Source organism: Pinus tabuliformis, chromosome 6 (assembly GCF_031772625.1).
Source record: "Pinus tabuliformis cultivar Carrire ecotype Pingquan chromosome 6, CPIR1, whole genome shotgun sequence".
Classification (NCBI taxonomy): Eukaryota; Viridiplantae; Streptophyta; class Pinopsida; order Pinales; family Pinaceae; genus Pinus; species Pinus tabuliformis.
Genome location: NC_142292.1, coordinates 936,934,002 through 936,949,626, shown reverse-complemented (window position 1 = coordinate 936,949,626; position 15,625 = coordinate 936,934,002). Strand labels below are relative to the sequence as shown.

Here is a 15,625-nt window from a genome sequence, read left to right as displayed (position 1 = left end):
CAAAATGGGGAAAGAAAGTATAGAAGATAGGTACAAAAACTACACCCAACAGTAGTGCCAATACTTTAGGTGATGGTCTAGAAAATCTTGCAATTTTAATCCCAGAAATAAAATAAAGGAGCTACTTATAACATCACATTTCATTTTAGAGGTTGATTTTGTGGTTTTATGTATAATAATAGCAATCGTGAAGGCCATAGTATTAAATAAGTTTTCATTCTAACCTCAAAGAAAAGGGTAGCACCATTTTTTGTTTTAAGGGTCAATTTTAAAGTTTTTGTTTGAAATGGCACTGGATATCGAGATCATGATTTCAACCAATTTGTAATTTTAATGCCAAAAAAATGGGGGTGATGCTATGAGCACCACATTTATTTTCAATTGTTTATTTTAAGGCTTTTATTGAAATTTATAGGGACTTAATTCTATGGTTAAAAATTCCAATAATTCTATCCTCAAAAAATAATTGTGCTATAATTTCAACCAATTTGTAATTTTAATGTTGAAAAATGGAGGTGATGTTATGAGCACCACATATATTTTCAATTGTTGATGTTAGGGCTTTTATTGAAATTTACAGGGACTTAAATCTATGGTTGAAAAAATTCCAATAATTCTAACTTCAAAAAATAATGGTGCTACCATTAGCACCACTTTTTTTCATTTTACGATTGATTTTGATATTTTTCATGCAAAAATATAGGCTTTGAGAGACAAAGTTCTCTTTCTGATGTCATAGTTCTTGCTAAGTCGGCAACCATTTTATTTGTCCACTTTTTAACTTACTCCTTTTCTAAATAGTTAGCATGGAACATCTATCATTTGATAAATACCAATTTCTCAAAATGGCAAAAAGAGTGGGAGATTAAAGAACATAAGCAAATAAAGAGGAGAATTGATGTAACTTTAGTTGGTATTTATAATGTTCCATTATATATGCCATTTTTTTCCTTGGATAAGCATGCAGGTAAAAGGATGCATATGTAATCAAAAGAGCTACATCAAAGGTTTTGGGAGGATATTTTATCTTGAAGGGTAAGTTAAAAGAGTTTCCATCATAAGTTATTTTAATTAATGAATTATTTTTATTAGATTAAATCAGTCTAACAATTTCCACAAATTCTCATTGTTCGAAAAACGTATTCCTGTATCACATCCTTATTTGTTTTGTATAAGGACATACAAAAAATTGAAGTATATAAAATAGGGCCTCACTTATAGAAAATATCCTAAAACTAGCATTTGCACCAGATGTTGCAAAGGAAACGCCGTAAGGCATAAATTGAAGAATACAAATACAACAAAAGAATACTTTGATAAAGAATAAAAATATATTGAACACTCAAATCAATGCCCCATTAACTGGAACCACTCAGTAGACATATCTATCAACATTAGGATTATACACAATGACCAAGAAATTTCCCATATACAAACAACACCTTCCACAACAACCTTTTGTCACATCCACTGCACCTCTTATTGCAAATTCAGGGAAGGGTGTTGCTCAAATTTCCCTATTAGGATTATTGACAAGAGAGAATGTTCAATGGTGGCAGACATTGTGAGTTCTAAATATGTGCACAGGCCACTTGGCTGTCCATTTGTTCAAACCATATTTTTGGTTTCTGATTTGATTTGGTCAATCCTTTATTGTATCTGCATCGTCTCAGAGCTCTTCTCATGAGTATATTCATCAAAACGATCTTATTTACCTTCTACAAATATCAAGTGCAAAAGTTAACTTACTTGAAGTGAGACCACGATCATATGAAGTGATTGAATATCTGGTACTCCAGAGCAAACCCATTCAGCTCAGGGTCTGCTTCATGCATTTATTCTAAATAACCAGTCATCGAGTGGTTCATATTCTGGATAAGTAGGTGGTGATGGCCAAGTCAGTTCAACAAAGGAATCGAGTCTTTTTTCTACCTGGAAAGACACCTACCTAAAAGGAATCCAGTCTTTTTTCTTTTGCAGATACGTATCACCTACATTTCGGCCTTGAGGAAGTTTCTTATTCACACAAATTCAGGGTTATTTCTGTGTGGTTAACCTGCACTATTTTGAGGGTAATTGAACGATGTTTGGAGCATAATATGTGGATTGATTTTGAATTCAACATTCTGTCTGCACGTGTGTGTCTCAAGCTCATCCTGTTGTCAGCTCATTGACATTGCCAGAGCTTCGTCTCCAATGTTCCTCAGGGTAACACATATCCAACGCAAACAACATGATCTCATGTAATTTTTTTCACTATGTGTAGTCCTTTCAACACAATCACTACTTTGGCATGCTTCTTTGTTTCTCTTCCTGTGCTCCATGCAAAATCTGCTCCTCTCCAGTCACCTGGGTCAAAAATTAAGAGGGAAAGATTGCTTTTGAAGAGTCTGCCCAATCCAATAAGTCCCGGTTCTTCAACCAATCTCTCCTTTTCTCCAAGTATAATGTTGATTTGTCTCTCTGACATGCCTTCTGACGACAGAAGATCAGTGGTAGGAATCTACCTGAGTATGAAGAGAAAGCAAGAAAACAAGGGGGGCCAAAAGGATCTGGAATGTATGGATAAGATCAATATCTCTTTAATTAGTTTTCGGGTTGTAGTTTCAAGTTATCCTTATTAGTGTTTGGTAAGAAAGTCTTCTGCCTTCAAATCTGGAAATGATCCTTTGAGTGCTGATATTCTGCCTTTAAATATGAGGTTGTTAAAGTTGTTCATTAAAATTTGTTAACCTCCTTTAAGCAGGGTCAACACTGCCACTTGTATCTACAAGTTCATCTCACACAACAGCTCTGCTAAGAAATAACTTACTAAATGCTATTTCTTCTTTTCTGCTAGAGCAAATTGATTTGAATGAGGTTTCTCTTCCTTTTACACAATTGATGTGTTTTATGGGTTTTTGCTATACAACAAGATCACCTTTTTGCAACATCTTAAATAGCATCTTGCTTTTGTTTTAAATCCTCGGGAGTTCCTTTCCATTCTTTATCGTGTTTCTTTCCAATTTATTGAGGGACTGAATAATACTCGATAACACCAGGTCTCAATACCCTATCCAACTCTCATCAAGTATACATCTTCATGATATTTCCAGATATCTTACAACTGCAACATTGAATTTCTTGGCAATGATATTAATATTGCCACTGTTAACTTCGAGAACAAAGCCAAATTCTTTTGCAAACAATACTTCGAATATACTAGTGCATTTGGAGTTTAGGTTAACCTTCATCCCACAACTTCCTACAAAAGCCAACTCCAGCACGAATACAACTATACCCCACCACTAATATCATGACCAGCTAAAAAAATACTTTCTTCAAACAATTTCTAGACTGAAATAATTATTCTCTTGAAATCTAAAACATTATGAAAGTTGGAGAAAATGTGACCAATCTGATAAAAAATATAAGCAAGAGCATAACCACCTGCTGTTTTCCTTCAATAGGCAAGCTTTTGAAATAAAATTCTCCATGTAAAACTAATTTTTCTTGCATTGGAGCACATTGAAAACTTCCTCGAATCCCTCGGAAAATAGAACCATTATCAAGATTTGTTTCCTAGGCATTCTTGGGCAATTGTTGTTTCATAAATATGATGTTTACATCAAGTAGAATACAAAGACCAATCACATTGTATGCCCCAAGAACACCCTAAATATCATCAATAAATATTGAGGATGCAAGCAATGGCATCATGCTTGAAATGTAGTCAATCACCTCTTCATTGCTATAAACATAGCCCCAAACATTTCAAACTGAGAATAAAGTAGATCTTATCATGAGGGCATCCATGGCTGCCACCACTTTACTATCATTTCTGGCTCCCAGACAATCCTAAATCATGCCTTCAAAATCCTGCATAAACTCATGTTCATGTAGATCTTCAAACACCATGCAGTTTGCACCATTTCCTTCCCTGGAGCCTGAAGTACACCTTTCATACTAAACCTGTTGATTTGAATAATCTTTCAGAAAAGTAATAGCTCTTTGTAGTATATTATTTGTGCATAAAGGGGTATTCTAATTTTTTTGGGATGTTGTGACCTGTATGCTTGACATTGATAACTTCATCTCGCGTGCAATCTGAGTTGTTTTGCTCATTTTGCATATATAAATGTGTTCTTTGAGCAGCTGATCTATCATTAGCTAGACGAGGATAGAGGTGTCCTTATCAATGTCACCAGGGCTATTATTAAAACAACGACAAGGCTCAAAGCCTTTCCTCCCATACGCTCATGCAACACGAAACCTTCAACTACGTTCCCAACTGTGCTCACCACTAAACAACATTTAAACACAGATTACCAGCTGCACAGATTCGCTCTGGACAGTGGCAGTGTCCATAGGCAACGACAACTCCACGATGCTACTCTACGCATAGCAGGCCGAACAACACAACAACACACCAAGGTCGATCTGCCACTTTCCAAGACAGTCGCCACACACAGTGCTCTCAGGGGGATCACAACAGTGCAACAACACGACTCACTACCTCTTCACACTGCTCAACACCATCGAGCTTACTCGAACTAGCTTCGATACGAGTTGATGGAACAAGGAAGACTCTTCAAGAGAGCTTGATCATTTCATTCACAAACATGAAAATTTATACATCCTGGCTATCGTAGAAACTACTACAACTGTCATTATTTCTTCAACTACTCTTGCCTCCGATACCAGTTGATGGAACTGGGAAGACTCTCCAAGAGAGCTTGATTATTTCATTCAAAAACATGAAAATTTATACATCCTCGTTGTCGTAAAAACTACAACAATCATTCACACACATGAAATTTTATACATCCTGGCTGTCGTAGAAACTACAACAACTATCATTATTTCATCAATTACTCTTGCCTCCTATACTAGTTGATGGAAATGGGAAAACTCACCAAAAGAACTTGATCATTTCATTCACAAACATGAAAATTTATACATCCTAGCTGTCGTAGAAACTACAACAACTGTCATTATTTCTTCAACTACTCTTGCCAACTCCACCACTTGCCGCCGACTGCCATCTACCACCATTATAAAAACAAGATTTGCCAGTATCTTGATTAATACTCTATAAGTATCGTGTTTCATATCTAATATTTATTAACTAAAACTTTAATATCCCATTGAGTACACATTATTTCCAAAAACAAAAGTTATTTTAACTTCGATGTGAGAAAGGAATGATGCATATGTTGTTCAATTAGGATGGTAGATAGCCTTAATCTTGTTAACGTCTTTGTGTCACTACCTAAATATCTACTTACCCCCAAGTTGTTATATTTATCTATCACTTTCATTACTACACAAATCACAAATTAGAAAGATATGCAGATTTACTCTTTTAATTGTTTTAAAATATAATATATAATTGTTTTAAATTATAAAATATGTTTAAACTAAAATTATCCCACAAGTGGAAATTACTGAGAGAAATTTCCATTTCCAGATAAAATAACATTGGTAGAGGGCTTTTTTATCATGATAAAAGATTTTTTATCATGTCTAAGGGGTAGATACTCCATCCACCATTAGTATCCACCTCATCCATCATTAATATCCACTTAAAATATTGAACAAAATAAAAAAATCTTCTCACAATTATATCCCAAAACTTCTCTTAATATGGACCATTGTGGAAATCCATACTTTCTCATATAGAGAGGAAATTTTCAACACAAGGTAAAAGCCTTAAAAATGATAAAAGCAATCCTCCTAATTCTCGAGTCTACATAAAATTGATTCCGTTGTTGGTTTATTTCTTTGTTGTTGACTCGAATACCAATGGTTTTGGTTCAAGGGAATAGGGGTATGGGGATTTTTGGTTTTCTCAACTCATGTGTAATGTCATCCGATGTTGGAGGTCGTGCAGGGAGGTCTGATTCTCAACTCTACATAAAATTTCTTTAATATTATATATATATTTGTACCTTAATAAAAATATATATTTTCGACGCTTAATGGTAGTTTTGTTCGAAAAAATTACATCATATTTATGACTTGTGATTTAGGATGATTTCGATGAATCATGTGGCTTTTAAGTGAATTTTCCTTATATTTTGGGCAATGAACTTATTGATTGAATTTTTTTAATGATCTTTAAACTCTCTCAACATTGTTAATTTTTTGCTACAAGTTATTCCCTGGAAGAACAATATGGTGGTGAAGAGGAGGTAAAAATATTACCCATTTTGCTTTTCTTTGTCTTTGTTGTTGCAGCTTCCACAGACAAATCCTGGGTTGAACAATACTCCATTTAAGTTTACAAAATATTCAAATGCTTACATGCTTGTCTATGTTAGAGAAAGTGACAAGGACAAGATTATCTGCAATGTCGATGAGAAGGATATTGCCGAGCACCTAAGGGTGAGCATTTTGGTTGTGAAATTGTTCAACTATCATTGTTTGGTTATGTATTAGAGCTTTCTCAAGTTGGTTTCATCCAATATCTTGGTTGTTCAACTATCAGTGTTTAATTATGTATTAAAGCTTTCGTCAAGTTACTTGGTTCATTCAATCTCTTGTTTATCGTGATGCTAAGCACCATGCATTTATATTTTATGGTAATGTAATGGCATCTACATACCTGGTAGGAAATATATGTGAAACATTTGAAGTGTCCTGTACAGAAATGATCACGAAGTAAAATGCTTAGAATCTCTATTACATAGTACCCAGATATTAATTTTCTGATTTCTATTAATTAAGAACTGTAGTTCTCATGTGATGCCCTGCTTTTAATTATATATCTATTAGAATCATCAGGGCTACAAAAATTCTTCAATTTTTACTAAATATCTTAGGTTTGCCAAGGTCTGTGTTTGAGAGTGCTTTGTATTTTTTCTATAGCATCGTTTATGTTTTCCTTGAATATGTTTCTGTACCATAAATGTTTCCTGTACCGAAATGGGCACTGAGTTCATTGCTTAGAATCTCAATTACGTAGCTCACAAATGTTAATTGCCTGATTTCTATTATAATGCACCGTAGTTCCCTGGTGATGTCCTGTTTTTAATTTTATGTCAAGTGTTGTAACTTGTCAAGGCCATTGTTCTTTTTTCTTTGTTTGTTTGTTTATTTAACTTGGTTTTATGGTTCTTTCTTTGTTTATTCGTTTACATGAAATATCTTCATTTCCATGTTTAAGTGCTTACTACTTAGCAATGTTCTTTGGAAAATAAGTGCTTTGCAATGTTGCAAACATGATCATTGCTTAGAATCTCAATTACGTAGCTCACAAATGTTAATTGCCCGATTTCTATTATAATGCACCGTAGTTCCCTGGTGAAGTCCTGCTTTTAATTTTATGTCTAATGTTGTAACTTGTCAAGGCCATTTTTTTTCGTTTACATGAAATATCTTCATTTCCATGTTTAAGTGCTTAGCAATGTTCTTTGGAATAAGTGCTTTGCAATGTTGCAAACATTATAATATTGCCACGGATCTGGAAAAGAAAATATCGGCAATGTTGGAAATATTGCAAAATATTGGTAAAATAAAAAAATACAAAATATCCAAAAAGACAAAAAATAATTTTATGCACCTCCTGTTTACTGCAATAATATTGTTTTGGGGTAAAAAATTGTGACATATATCATGTTGTCCTTATCAGTTTGATGTTTTATTTGACATGAAGCAATTTTTGCAGAATAATTTACTGAAATTACCTACACAAATTATAGTGGAACTAATGCTTTGACATTGAAGCTAACTGAATTGCCGTAGTTTAACTTTGGATGTGTTGGCCTTTTTTTGGCATATTTTTTGGTTGATTTTGCTGGAAATTTGGCAGGGCTTTGTTAGAATTGTAAGTTTGAGCTGTTTAATCTGCACAATTTGAGTGCCATGATGTTTTTCAGGGTGCTGAATCCATTTATGAGTTCGAAAATGCATTTTAAACAATGAAAAATCACAATCTCACCCAAAATTGTATCACCGAATTTTGGCCAAAAAAGTCAAAACTTCTATAGTTAGATTGTGCCAATTAAATTTTGCAAAACACCATTTATGATAAATTCTTCGATTGAGACCTACAACCTGCAGATATTATTATAATTTTCAAAGTTGGAGGGTTGAAGCCTTGAAAGTGATTAATAGATTATAAAAGAAAAAGTATAATTAATTTTCACATCTCCAGTTCAGACACCTAATCAGAACAGATCATCAATCTTTATAACATATATGGATACTTGAATACCAAACATTAGTATGATTCATACAAATCACGACATTATAATTTATTGCTTCGAATCACATGAAATTCAATCAATAAGGAGATAATTTATCTCTTTGTTTTCCAAATGGTCTTTCTTCCCTTATTCCTTTTGGATCAACCAGGATATTTATTGAATCTTTACGAAAATGTTATTCGCATCAGTACATGACCAAGTATCCTGATAAAAAGTGAGCAATAGGATCTGAAGGAATTGATGAAGGTGGGTGGAAAAGTACTTGGCCAGAAGCAGATACGATATCTGGATCTGGTATCCTTGGGTGGAACAAGGGTAGAACTTCTGCCATAGTGATCACCTTTTAGAAGAATTTGACAAATCACTCTGAAGCTGTGGAATCTGCTGCTCACAGCCCCTTGTACCATACTGACTGTTATTAGTGGCCATGGCTAGGTGTTCTGCACAGACTGGCATCCAGAATTCATGAAGACTCCCCAATCAAGCCCCCATGAAAATGTCCTGTGGAGCAAAGTTCGTGGCCATGTTCAGAATCCGACTGCTCCAGTTCTAGGGTAATAACCAGACTCTCCAACCCACATATCACAGCTGGACAATAAAACCATGGCCATGAACTCTCCGTATGTTGCAACCCTTAATAATACCTGATGCATGTGAGGTAAAATGAAAAGCACACATCCACAGGGCATTAACACCCACTCATTGCTCACATGCTTGGGATGACAATTGGGTTTATGGTGCATTGCCATGACTTAGGAGGTATAATATGATGGGAGGGGGTAGATGGACAGACCCTCCATCTATTCTCATCACTCCTAATTCCACACCCAAGGTGACCTGGATGTAAGCGGTTGAATTATGGATACAAGGTACCTGAGGAGTCTAGCAAGGTAAACATCGTTTTGGAGCTGTATCCCCTAACACAGTAGCACATTTTATCCCCTTCTTGATCAACACAAGGTCTTGATAAGCCAAAAGTGTTTCTGCTCATTGTTAGAAACATAAACCAGACCCCAAGCATAGGTAAGTTCTTGATCTCCTTCACGATCTAGAATGATCCCCCTTGCACCTGCCTCCCATAGCAACCATAGGGTTTTACTGCTTAACTTCAAATAATTTATGAATTTTTATCTTCTCAGGTGTTAGCATGTACAAACAAATGCCTAGTTGACTTGTACAGACATCCCTGGTGTGACTTACTTGTTTGTTTTGTAATTTTTATGAAAGTGCCCAATGTAGAGGCACCATTCTGTTGCAAGAAATAAAAATGTTAGGTGTTAGAAGAATAACATGTAAAATATATGTTAGCTAATATTTTTCCCTGCATCATTATCTGCATAGAAATAAGACTAAGGCTAATAATAATTGCCTTCATTTAATGATGGAACCTGGTACGGTATGGTACGATATGGTACAGGGACGAATGATCGACACTGTGAATCACACCCGCCTGATGATATATTATCAATACTGATAGCTTCTCGATTGCTTATCGGATATATCAACTGATCACATTCTCTTCTATATGATCCTCTGGCACTTCAATCTGAAAGGAGCGCCTTCTTTTTTGTTTTACCGGGTGGTCTTCCTTCCCCTTCCAATTATATACGCAAGCGGACCTGAAATAAAGAATAAATAAGACTCTGACCTTGCTGCCTTTGATCCAGCAGCCAAGGATGCACTTTACTTAGGCTTTTTCACCGAAGTATTTCCGTTTGGACCTGACTAGTACCCCCTATTTGGATGGAATGCAAGCCCTGATTAAGGCAAATGCATGTTGCTGGAACATAGATCCATACCATATAGATAGTCCCAGTCCGTCCCTCGTTCCTGCCCTTAGCTGCGTATTGCTAAATTTCTCCTCTGTAAATTTTATGTAGGATTTTACATACTAAATTTTTCTGTACGATTTGTTAATTATTTCTTTTATCCAAAATTCTGTCTTTATGAATTATGTTGCATCTGTATCTTCCATTGCCAAGTGGGGTGAATAGAGAAGATTATTAAATTTTTAGTGGTGATTTTCTTCTGTAGATTGTACATTTTCAGCGCCTGGATAGGTCCAAGGAAGACGATTTTTGTTTGGAACTGTAAGTGATTTGAACCTTGGTATTTGTAATTATATAGAGGGAGGGAATTATTTTTTATTTATATCTTAAAAGTTAAGGGACAATGGTGGCTTATTTATAGTCATGGTTTGTAACTCTTGTAGCTCAAAGCTCTCTACTTATGACGATGTTGTGGAGAGAGTTGCACAGCAACTTGATTTGGACGATCCCTCAAAAATCCGTCTCACAGCACATAATTGCTACTCACAGCAACCAAAGCCTCAACCCATCAGATTCAGAGGTGTAGATCACTTAAGTGATATGTTAATACATTATAATCAGGTACACATCACATGCTTTTATTTATTCAAAAATAGAAGTAAATTTGTAGGTATATTTTCAGATTTTTGAAAGTGAAACTCTATTATGTGCCAGCTCTTCAATGTACTGAGTTATGGATGGTTGTTTTTGACAGACTTCTGACATCTTGTATTATGAAATTCTCGATATCCCTCTTCCAGAGCTGCAAGGGCTAAAAACTTTGAAGGTTGCTTCCAAAAAATAGAGCAATAAAATAATATACATCCTACTACACTAAGTTATTTCCCCTCCTCTGCATAACCATTTCCAACATTTATTCCACCAGCATTAGCCTCTTCCTCCTATTTATCTTCATTTCCTGTGAACAAACCAAACTGCTCCAATTTTGTTTTTTCCCTGAAACAGAAAGGGTGCCAGTCCATCTTCATAATGAACAAGACATGTCTCATCCACATAAATGGGAATGTGATCAGGTTGAGAAGATCTCAGCATCTCTAGGTCCTTGAGCAATTGGGTGTTTTCATCAATCTCAACATTTTAAGATCTCAACATCTCTAGGTCCTTGAGCAATTGGGTGTTTTCATCAATCTCAACAATTTTCTCCATCTGTCATGTGTTTATAATGCAAGGGTAACAAACTCATCAATATTGATTTCTCTTGTTTGTTGGGCTCTTGCTACTTGAAGCTTGCAAGGCAGAAATTATCATAACAAGAAAATATAATAAATAAAATAGAAAGGACTCAAAACTTGTTGCAATTCAAAGCTTGTATCTTCACACTCAATCTCCAAATTCCATTTACCTTCAACCATAGCTTCTGCTTCAACTTGCATATGAGAAAATTCTACAGCTTTTGGCTCTGCTTGAAGCCTTGATTTCTTTGATGGAAATTAATCAATGTAAAAAACAACACCATGCCACAAGATGAATCAAAGCCTATAAACTAAAATATTTTAAATTTCAAACTTCTCTTAGAGGCCTTTCTAATTCCTCTCGTTCATGTTGCAACTTCTTTCGTTCTCTCTTGTGACCCTTATACACACAAGGCATAAATGCCAAATCAAAAGAATTCATATTAGACAAAGAGAAAATAATTTCCCCAGGATGACTCAACCTGTATAATTGCAAAACCATGGAAAATAAGTGGACCAAAAAGATAAAAATTAAAAAGATCAAATGACCATATTACAAATGTAAGGTCACACAGAGACATGAAATGTTAAAACCCACCATGTGATACCATTTTGTGAACATATGTTGAATTGTACTTTCTTTACACTAATCTACAACATTAGCGGGAGTAGGCTTTGAATTATCAATCTCTTTATCTAATTCACTCACAACCCCTAACTCAATAAAAACAAAATAAAAATGCAGTTGAAAAATCTCTTATGTATCATGATAAGAGTAAAACACATAAGTATGGGTATCATGATAAGAGTAAAGCACATAAGTATGGTAAGAACCTAATGATGAGAACACACTTTTTGCACTATTTTTTTCCAGACTTGTGTTGGTTCTCTAATGGTAGACAACAACTAAGCACATTCAACACATTTGCTCCTCTGGTATTGTTAGAAAACAATGTAGAGAAACATTTTCAGCTTTTTAGAAATTTTTTTATAGTAATCCATAAAATCTTCAGCATGCATGCATACAAAAGAAAAAACAATAAGAAAATATCAATTTTCCATTCAGGTGAATAGGTGAATTAGTATTCTTGAATAACTAATATTTCAAAGCTCATTGAATTCTACCTTCTAGTCTACATCCAGAGAGGCTACCTTGTCAAGAAGACTAAGAAAATAAATAACAACAACAAATTTGATATAGGTACAATCAATGAGACCTTTTTGTAAATATAGTGAGGAGCTATTATTGTCTGGCCATGACTTATTTGCAAGTTGAACACCAACATCTGGAATCAAAGGGACAACTCTTCATTTAACGCCTATATAAAAACAAATCCAAAATATTATTCAGCTTCACGAGGTTTAACCTTTAGCTGATTTTTTTGCTTCACTTTAGTTCTTTTCATTGAGACAATAATTTACAATTTTCGCAATTCAAACAAGGTTTCGTTGTCAGAAGCATCAATATCAACCTCAATTTCATAGTCATTTTGACTTAGACCAGAACTATGTTTCCTGAAGAAATTGAATATTTTCTCAGGCATATCACCTGAAAGGGATTCAACATCCCTGATGAGCTTTTTGTTTTTCCCCTACTGACATTACCTACTTGCAAGGCACAAATTTTTCATTCAGATCTACTGACACAGAAGCAGGCTTAAGCTAATTATTCTGCTTAGGTCTCTCCGCAACTTTGTTTTGGCATTGCTAATGTTGTTGCGTTGTTACAATGGGCTATACACCCTTTAGGTAAACACCCATTGGGATTATATGTCATTGTATTAGAAAATGTCAGCCTAACATCCGCAACAAACTCATGTGGGTCTGAATAGACATCCATTTCAAGCTTCCTCTTCAAACTCATGTGGGTCTGAATAGACATCCATTTCAAGCTTGCTCTTCATGGTACCCAGATCCAGCCAGTGGAGGCCTGCAACGATAAAATTGAACAACTAGTTTCTTGGATACCCCAGATTCGATTCCTCGCCCAACAAATCATAGTCTCGTTCACTAACCAAATAACAAATATTGGATGTTTTCTAAGCAAGATGCACTTTTGTTTCCAGATATATCCTATGCGTGAGATTCAAACCTGCATTAATTGACTCGAAATGCCCAAATCTTCGGAGCCTTCATCACATCGCCTCTCCACCACCAAAAACATAGCCAGTTCCAAAACCAACGGGAAGGTGTTGGTCCTGCACCGTAAAAATCGACAGAGTTCCAGACATGGGTAGAAATTGGGTAGAAGTTCTTGGACTGTACATTTGTTAGACCTGCGTAGAAGTTTTTTTTATTGCATACATATGTCCCTTATATAGAGCTATTGGACAGATGTCACAGTCACCTTAAAATGGTAGACGAAAATGTGAGGAGAACGGATTCAAAAGAAACGCCGATAGGTGTAACAAGTCTGCAACTGAAGAGGAGAAACAAACATGTGACCTGGGTACATAACAAACGCCAGCAGATTCCCTCTGGCGCTTCCATTATGGCCAGGATGAACCCCAATCTGCTCCAAACAGAGGAGGGCGACTGTTATCCTGGCTGCTATAGAATGTCTGAAACCCTAATGAATTAGGCAGGTCGGCAGACTTACCCTAATGAATTGGGCATCTGTGTTGTTGTTGATCATCTGAGTCTCAAGAATGTCGTGAGACCTTCAAACCCATTCAGAGCAGAAGATTTCTGCAGTTTCTGAGTACCAAAGGCGTCATCCTTTACATTTAACAACCACCAAAGTAGCATTGTTCTTACTCTAGTATTACACACGGCATCTTAATTGAACAAGAATAAGGGCGGGCAGATGAAATCGTACTCAAAGTTTTCTAGGGCATCCCCGCACAAACAAGAAAACCAGTCACAAAAAAAACCCTAAAAACATAACAAAAGCACAAGAAACCTGGCCTGGCGCTCCTTCTCCTGCAAGAAAATCCGCCTTGTGCGGCCCTCCTCATCCTCCTAGCCCTCCTCCTGCAGAAAAAGCTCCTGCAGCACACGACCACACGACGGACCGGCTAGCTAGACAGACGCGCTGGGCTGGGTTTAATTAATTTTTTAACTAATAACTGTTTTTTAATGTTTTAGTTGGACGGCAGATAATTGTTGAATCGTCTAACAATAGATCTGACGGTTAACATTAGGACAAAAAGGCATTTAGGGGAGTTCATTTAAGAGGGAAACGCCTTATGGCGTAATAATTAAAAAAAATAAAAAATTCACAGTCTTGGAAGATGCATATAATTGTCAAAAATTCAATTACCTAATGAACCATTAACAAGGAAATATAGAAAAAATGATAAAATTGAAAAAAAACATTCTATTTTAAAACTCATAACCAAAAAATCATCAATTCTTTCCATTTTGAAGCGAATCTTAAGATAATATTAACAACAATCTCACACATTTCCCACTATAGTTGAAACAATGTTATATATGTGGGACAATCAAGACTCAAGAGATGGTATATGTGGAAGATGTAACAAGTTCTCAACATCCACCTTTTCTATGCATCCTACAAAAGAGAGAACTAAATTAACTAATGGTGAGAGGAGGTGGTAACGGAAACCATGCATGTTGGTCAACTACCATTCACATCAAACTAAAACAACTTTTTCTAAGAGAGAAGAGATCTATTTAGTTTTTTTTTATAACACCTCTGTGAAAGTTGGTCCATGTAAACGAAAAATTTCCTAACCATGCTTATATTTTTATGCTTTATAATATGTAAGAGCTTTCTATGAACTACTTATGTCTCCTCTTCTAAACCACAAGATGCAAGTTATTCCCATAGGAAGTAAAGTGATCCTTGATTTTTGCCTTTCAAGAATAATTACCTCATAATGACTATCTTTTTCATTTGTGATATCTCATTAGAAATATCTCTTTGAGATCTTTCATTTAAGTTGAAAATAATTTTTTTATCAAAATAAAATATAGTGCCCTACAATTTTCCACCCAAAAATGTTGTTTAGGGCCTCAATAATGCCCTACAAATTCATGACCTAAAAATAGTAAATTTTTTGATAAATTATTGAGTTTTTTTAGTTGATGCAACACCCTAAATCCATTAAAATCCCCTACAAACTCTATTATGTAATTACTAGTAGGTATACCTATTATCTTTATGCACTCCTCCTTGTCAAATAACAAGCACAAGTATATATATTACCCTCATTTTTCATTCAATGAGAACTGAGTTTTCATGTCTCTCCCTAGACACTTGGAACCCATGCCACTTATTTTGTGCCACCTTCTCTCTCTTTTAGCTCCATCTAGGACCCATGATGAACCTTTACTAAGATGATAGGGTCCCAATTCCTTTGAAATTAGTTTGCATGGAAACATTTCACTAAATACAACAACAAATGACCTCCATTCCCCAACATTTTCCTAAGGTGCATGACTTGCACACATACATGATTTAATGGTTGAT

The 15,625-nt window shown here is 35.3% G+C and overlaps 3 long non-coding RNA genes across 5 annotated transcripts; 2 read left to right on the top strand and 1 right to left on the bottom strand.

The window, feature by feature from the left end:
* The first annotated feature begins 6,141 nt into the window (after positions 1–6,141).
* Positions 6,142–6,364, top strand: LOC149261998 (uncharacterized). The gene is made up of 2 exons (XR_016248858.1): positions 6,142–6,173; positions 6,220–6,364. It is a non-coding gene; the product is annotated as an uncharacterized LOC149261998 (long non-coding RNA).
* A 1,939-nt stretch (positions 6,365–8,303) lies between these two features.
* LOC149261997 (uncharacterized) lies at positions 8,304–10,791 on the top strand. 2 transcript variants are annotated; one of them, XR_016248854.1, is made up of 4 exons: positions 8,304–9,079; positions 10,224–10,279; positions 10,402–10,579; positions 10,713–10,791. It is a non-coding gene; the product is annotated as an uncharacterized LOC149261997 (long non-coding RNA). The 2 variants fall into 2 exon arrangements; XR_016248852.1 differs by having other exon boundaries at positions 8,306–8,743.
* A 1,723-nt stretch (positions 10,792–12,514) lies between these two features.
* LOC149261996 (uncharacterized) lies at positions 12,515–14,221 on the bottom strand. Of its 2 annotated transcripts, XR_016248850.1 has the most exons (3): positions 13,790–14,221; positions 13,283–13,702; positions 12,515–13,120 (listed from the first exon to the last, which is right to left on the bottom strand). It is a non-coding gene; the product is annotated as an uncharacterized LOC149261996 (long non-coding RNA). The 2 variants fall into 2 exon arrangements; XR_016248848.1 differs by having other exon boundaries at positions 13,283–14,221.
* Positions 14,222–15,625: the final 1,404 nt, after the last annotated feature.